The sequence below is a fragment of the Staurois parvus genome, unplaced genomic scaffold (genome assembly GCF_062004578.1).
Source record: "Staurois parvus isolate SC_StPar_1 unplaced genomic scaffold, SC_StPar_1.0 ptg001201l, whole genome shotgun sequence".
NCBI lineage: Eukaryota > Metazoa > Chordata > Amphibia > Anura > Ranidae > Staurois > Staurois parvus.
In genome coordinates, this window is record NW_028318997.1 from 172,355 (window position 1) to 180,000 (window position 7,646).

Genomic DNA, 7,646 nt, shown 5'->3' on the forward strand with positions numbered 1-7,646 from the left:
GTGCTGGCTGTTACTAGGTGAGTTGGATTCATCCAGCCAATGGCTAATATCCATCATCGGCTGCAAATCAGAGTAAAATGTAACAGGCGATCCAGTGTAGGGATAGCGGCTAGAACAGAGTAGACGTCCTCCGTATAGCTTGAAGCCTCGATCTTCACATCTGCAATGTTAATATGTTTAGGGTGATAATTATATGACACCTAACAGTCCTGAACACCAAAAGCTCATTACTGGCTCTAAGGCCAATTAAAGTCCAGCTCCGGCAATTAAAAAAAATTATAAATAGACCTCCAGCAGTGGTGGAGAATAAAAGAGCAGCTTTGGCTTCCATACTCTATGGCACTGTTCCCCTGCAGCAATTCAAATTGGCCACTAGATGTCCTCGGTCTTCTGGGTTGAATGACATAGGGGCAGGGCATCAAAGACCCACCCCCGAGGGAGCATCCGCTAGAGATTTATATATATTTCTTTCAAATATAAATATACCTCCAGCAATGGTGGAAAACTACTGCAGTACTTTATGGCAGTGGTCTCCAAACTGTGGCCCAAGGCCCTTCGCAGGCCTTTAACCGACCCTAAGGGCAGTATTCCTTAAACAGATGGGCTAAATGGTTAGCACTTCCGCCTGGCAGTACGTTGGTTCGAATCCCAACCATGGCACCACCTGCCTGGAGTTTGCATGTTTTCTCTGTGCCTGCGTGGGTTTCCTCCTGGTACTCCGTCAGATTTCCTCCCACACTCCAAAGAAATGCTGGTAGGTGAATTGGCTCCTGTCTAAATTGTCCCTAGTATGTGTATGAATGTGAGTTAGGGACCTTAAATTGTACGCCCCTTAAGGGTTAGGGACTGATGTGAATGTACAATATATATGTAAAGCGCTGCGTAAATTGACGGCGCTATATAAGTACCTGAAATAAACAGATATGAGGCAGTATTTCTCCCACTGACACCAACAGTGTCTACTGACACCCATGATGGGGCACTATTCCCCCTCCTACTGACCGTAGGCATCAAGTAACTGACCACCAACCCTGAGGCAATGTTTATTTTCACTGATGCTAGGCCTGGGACGTTTTCTACCCCCACTGGCCACAGTCTGGCCCCCCTAAAGTCTGAAGGACAGTAAACTGACCCCTCTGACCCCTGCTCTGTGGCACTGTTCTCCTGTAATTAAAATTTGCCAAAAAAAAGAGGAAAAACCTCCTGCACTCCATGTAGGCTATGGCCTACATGGAAGGATCTTCATAAACCTTACCATTCAATCCAATAAGGCAGTTCTGTGCAGTCCCCTAAGGCCTGGGGTAGCCTAGTATGGCACCATAAAATCAGAAAATATTAATAAAATAATCAAATTTGCCAGTAATTGTCCTCAATTGTTCCACAAGTGTCAGGTGTATGGACTTCAGCCAAAGTGGTTTACTCATCCCAATGGTGACTATCCCAACGGTGACTTTCCCAACAGTGACTATCCCAACGGTGACTATCCCAATGGTGACTATACCAATGGTGATTATCCCAACGGTGACTTTCCCAACGGTGACTATACCAACTGTGACTATCCCAATGGTGACTATCCCAACGGTGACTATCCCAACGGTGACTATCCCAACGGTGACTTTCCCAACGGTGACTATCCCAACGGTGAAGCTATGCAAACAATTGCAAGAGAAGGAAGTGACAACAGCCAAAGAGAGACCGAGGGAATTGGTCATGGTCAAGGAAGAAGTAGCAAGGCAAAGGGAACTTGAGGATGAAGTCAACCAGACCCGAGGACTTATTAATGGGAATTGTACGTTTTCTGCCCCATGAGGCCTGGAGAGAAAGGTGGGTGGTTGCTCACTAGAGGGACATTAGTCAACGGCTCCATGACAGCAAAGACAAAATGGCATTCTGTTTGACGTTCAGCCTGGGTATGTATGGCACCTATCTCCCAGAGGGCAAAGGTTTGAATGGGTAAGACGCCATGAACTGCAATCACCTGCTTCTATCAACACTTGCAACTCAACACCCTGGGACTTTTAGGGTGTCATGCAATCAAGTAAAAATGTATTTTTTAAAATTATTCATTTATTCATTTATTCAATTACAAAATAAAACCATATGTAGCACTGCCCCCTTAGGAGACACTGAAGTTTTGGGTCCGCCTATAGTCCTGCACAGCCAGGCAACACGCATTTTCACTATAATGTGCATCCAGGATACAGTAACTAGTCCTTAAGCTTTTTTTGTCATTTTATTAGGGGATTTGAACTGAGATAGGGTTAGGGGTGTACGGGATGCCCAATGGAACTACAAAACAGAAGGCAAACTCCTTAGCAACTCTGTACAAGTCTTTACAGCAAAAAGCGAGCTAGCCAGCATCTCCTATAGTATGGCCCCAGACCCCAAATGAATCCTCTCCTCATCCAGCTATACTGGGTGTTTCCCTGGGCAGGGGATCCACTGCCTGCCACTGCAGTGTGAACAGTCCTAGGTAAAAAGCTAAGAGAGTGCCATTTTCCTCTTAGTGGCCCAGGGGGTGCAGGTTTACTCACTCAGTCCTCCTCTTGTGCTGCTGATGGGTTGGTGGCTTCTACCAGGCCTTCAAGCTGGGCCACTCCTTCCCTGCTGCACAGGTGGTCTTTTCTCTGGGGGCCGGTGAAGCCCTGAGCTTTCCTCCTTCCAAGCTTCCTGCCTGGAGGTGAGCCCCTCTACCATCTGGGCTCCTTCACAGGTTCCTGCTCTCCATCTTCACTTCCTGGGGATTGGCCAGGATCCTCTACGAGTACAGACCAGCCCCTCCTCACCTCCTCCCACTGCTTCTAGATCTTTCTCCAAATTTCTAGAGCAGTGGGAAATTCCAGAGAGCTGGTCTGCAGAGACTCTCGGCTCTGACCTCATTTTGACCCAACAAGCTATCACACCCAGGATGCTACTCAGCCTCTAGCTAACAACTGATTCTAGGGCTCCCCCTAGTTACCTAGGAGGGTGCTACACATATATTAGAACAATATTATATACAACCCTGTAATGTATTTTTTTAAATGCTGCACAGGTGGTCTTTTCTCTGGGGGCCGATGAAGCCCTGAGCTTTCCTCCTTCCAAGCTTCCTGCCTGGAGGTGAGCCTCTCTACCATCTGGGCTCCTTTCTAGGCTCCTGCTCTCCACCTTCACTTCCTGGGGGTTGGCCAGGATCCTCTACGAGTTTTTTCTAGAGCAGTGGGAAATCCAAGAGAGCTGGTCTGCAGAGCCTCTCAGCTCTGACCTCATTTTGACCCAACTGGCTATCACACCCAGGATGCTACTCAGCCTCTAGCTAACAACTGACGATAGAGCTCCCCCTAGCTACATAGGAGGGTGCTACACTTATATTAGAACAATATTATATACAACCCTATACCGTATGTTTTTAAATGCAATACAACATACAGCATTACATTTGGAGGTTCCATAGTTCGTTGCACTCAGATTGTAAGGCTGTATAGTAAACATTAATTAATATCCTTGTATTATATTTTTTTATAGCTTTGCCCCGTATTTCTGAAGAAGCAAATTTGTTCTGTGATGATGCATCATAAAAACTGCCACCCTTCTTCTATGATGTAACCAGCAGCATGTTCCATTTTTTTCTTGACTCAGAGTATAATATATAGTTGTTTAAGGAAGTGACTAAGAGCAGTGTATATGGACATACACCTCACCATAAGACTGAATGTCCATGTTGTAATAACATACTGTTGGGAACATTATTGTTCTTATACAGTATTTGGTTTATTATTATATTATCCCACGCCCCTGACGTCTGTTGATGACGAAACGCGTAGGGTGGAGCCACGCTGTGTGACGTTATTGCGCTCTGGAGGGACAGAGGCCATCTTGTCGGTTAGAAACTTAACGGTGCCATTGGATATGCTGATTTCCTGTGCTTGCTACGTAAGTGCAATTCAATAAATCGGTTTATAACGTTGAATTTACTATGAGTGGGCAATTCTTCTTTTCATGTGGTGCTTTGATGGCCTGATAGGGAGTTTGCCATTTGAAGCTCTTTTTGGAGGAATATCCTGGATGATCCTGTGTTTCCTATGCAAGAACTGGTTGCAGCACCTGCTGGATTTATGACACTGCTTATGTTGACCGACCTGTGTGTGGACCTGTATTGGTGTCAGGAATGGACTCAGCACTGGTGGTGGGACTCACCTGCCGTGTGGGCTGCAGTACCAGGGCTGACCAGCGGGTGCTCTCAGCAGCCAGAAGCTCACTTCTGCAGTCAGCCAACACCTGGGGCTGATTGCAGGAGGTGTATTTAACCCCTTCACGCCTAATGGTAAAACAAATCGAAATGCCTAAGCACAATTCTGCAACGTTGACATGTGTTAGTAAAACCGTACATATCATCACAACTACTTTGTACATCCAGGTGAATTATACCTTGTTTTTTTCAGGACAAATTGGGCTTTCATTTGGTGGTAAATGGTAATGGATAGCTCCTAATTGTTTTTTTTATTATTAAAGGAAAACTGGGCCAAAATAGTAAAAAAAAATCGTTTTTTTTAAATTTAACTGTGTTTCTTGTTACGACCATAACCTACCACCAAAGAACAACCCAAAATAAATTCTCCAGTTCTTGACGATCGCAGCGATACCATATATGTGTATGTTATTTGTTGTTTGTACCCGTAGTACAGCCCAGAAACAACAGTGCGCATTTTGTTTTTGTGTTTTTTGTTTTTTGTTTTTTTTACACAAAACACACTGTCACTGACACTGACATTAACACTAACTGACACTGATACTAATTTTTTTAAATCCTGACCTTTGACCCTGACCTTGACTCAAACACTAACCCTGGTACTGAACTAGATCAAACTTTGATCTAGGTATTTTTCTTTATTTTTTCTTTTATTTTTTAATATTTATTTATTTATCTTTTTTTTTTTTTTTTTTTTTACAAACTTTTTTTTTATCTCTCTGTCAGGAGTTCGAGAGATACAATGTATCTCTCTTCTCCATTCATAGAGAGAGAAAAAACAAGGGGGCCGGGCTGCACAGTGACTGATCACTGTGATAGCCAATCAGAGGCTATCACAGCGATCACGTGACCCGGATTCGGGAGTCCCGGGTCCCGATCGTTAGAACGGGACCCGGGGCTCTCAGTGACACCGCGGTCTCGGTGCTGGGAGCGCGCCAAGCGGCGCGCTCCCAGCACAAAGACAGGTACGCAAATATGCGGCCCCACGGAAAAAAGCACAGGTCCGTGAGGCTGCATATTTGTGTTACGTCGGCGTCAAGGGGTTAAGGAATGACCAGGCCTGTGATCAGGGCCTTGGTGTAATGTTTCCCATTAGCCCCTTTACCTGGTATCCTGTGTTCCTGCCTCGTTGCTGACCCTGCTTTGATCCTGACCTCTGCTGACTGTCTCCTGTTGAACTCCTGGCTTGCCTGACCATCCCTCTGCCTGATACTCGGTACCGCGCTGCCCGCTACCTGCTGAACCTGGCTTGTGACCCCAACCATACTCTGCTTGCTCCTCCTGTACCACGCTGCCCGCACGATACCGCCCTGGCCTGTCTGACTACGCTTACTTCACCCGACAATCCATCCATCCCGCACGGATCACCTTTAGTAAGTCTGCCTGCCTCTTCCCATCAGACTCCGTTCCTGCACTCCCCTGCCAGTACTCTCTACCACAGCTGGACGCACTCAGGGGTCGCGACCTGGTTCCAGTCTGCACCAAGTCCATCCCCACCATCAGGGGCCCTGGTGAATAGCAGACTGGGACATAGACCTCAGGAAATCCGTGCTGTGGGCTGCTAGAGACACTGCCAGGCGGCACCTGACAGTACCTTATGCCTGACTACGCCTGTGTTCCTGAAGCCTGCTACTTCCCTGTGTCAGTCCACACATTTCTGGTCATACCCGGATCCCTAACAATTGGTAAGAGGCCAATCTATTTGGGTGTATGGTGGTGGTCCCTTTCTTGGATTGGAACCCCTTTCCTTTGCACAGCTCTTCATTTCTTTATACGGGAAACCTACATGGACTTTGTTGTCATCTACATTATTGTGTATGGGACTTTATGTTCTACTCCTACCAGTCCATCCCCCACAGTTACTACCTTTTGTACCACTAGCCCGTCCCTCCTAGATTGTAAGCTCCCAGGATCAGGGCCCTCCTGCATTGAACTGTATTGTTGCTGTATTGTCTCCCGTTATATTGTAAAGCACTGAGCAAACTGTTGGCGCTATATAAATCCTGTATAATAATAATAACTAGAGCTGCATTTTTCCACTATATTTTTCTGTGTGCCTATATTTGCAAGCTGCTCTATTTGTATAGTAATTCTAAGCGCAGTGTCTGTGTTATACAATATTATATTAAATAAATGAATCATTTTACCAAATATTACTACATGTATATGTGTGATATGTTAAAATTCCCAGGGTATTGAGTCGTACTAATATGTTGTATCTGATGTGGTATCTATAACAAATTAAAGACCCCCGTATTTGGATATACCAACTGGCATACCCAAATACTGGGTTCATTACTATTAAGGGCCCTGCTGTTCTCACTGTTTCAGCTCCTGTGTCGAGGGAAGAAAAATATAGGCAATGATTATAGCATGTTACAGTTTTCCACAACTGTATAGTCAAAAGTTGTGGAAACATGACCATCATACCTATCTGAATTTTTGGAAATCCAACACTATGGGCATCGATAAGGAGTTGTTCCTACGCCCTTTGCAGGTATACCAAGTTTTCCACTAGAGTCTTGAAGCATTTCTATTGAAAGTTGTGCCCATTTAGCCAAAAGAGCATTTTTGAGGTCAGGTACGAGTGTTGGATGAAAAGACCTGGCTTGCAGTCTGTGTCATAGTTCATTCCAAAGGTGTTCACTGCTGTTGAGGTCAGGGCTCTCTTCAGGACACTTGAGTTCCATCACACCAAACGCATCACCAAGCTGTCTTTATGAAACTTGAGTTCTTCCACACCAAACTGGTCAAACCATGTCTTTATGAAACTTGAGTTCTTCCACACCAAAACTGTCAAATTATGTCTTAGTGAACTTGGGTTCCTCCACACTAAAAACTGGTCAAATAATGTCTTTATGGAACTTGTGGTCCTACACACTAGACTGGACAAACTGTCTTTATGGAACTTGAGTTCCTCCACACCAACCTGGTCAAACTGTGTATTAACAGAACTTGAGTTTCTCCACACCAAACTGGTCAAACCACATCTTTATGGAATTTGAGTTTCTCCACACCAAACTGGTCAAACCACATCTTTATGGAATTTGAGTTTCTCCACACCAAACCGAACAAAACATGTCTTTAGAGAACTTGAATTCCTTCACACCAAACTGGTCACACCATGTCATTATGGAACCTGAGTTCCTCCACATCCGCCTGGTCAAATTATGTCTTTATAGCACTTGAGTTCCTCCACACACGACTGGTCAAACCATGTTTTTGTGGAACTTGTGTTCTTCCAAACCAAACTCGTCAAAACATGTCTTTAAAGACCTGGCTTGGGGCACAGTCATGGCAGGACAGAAAATGGCTTTCCATAAACTGTTAACACAACATCAGAAGTGCACAATTGTCTGAAAGGTACCGTATGTATGATGTAGCCTTAACAGAGACCTTCACTGGAAACACCTGAACT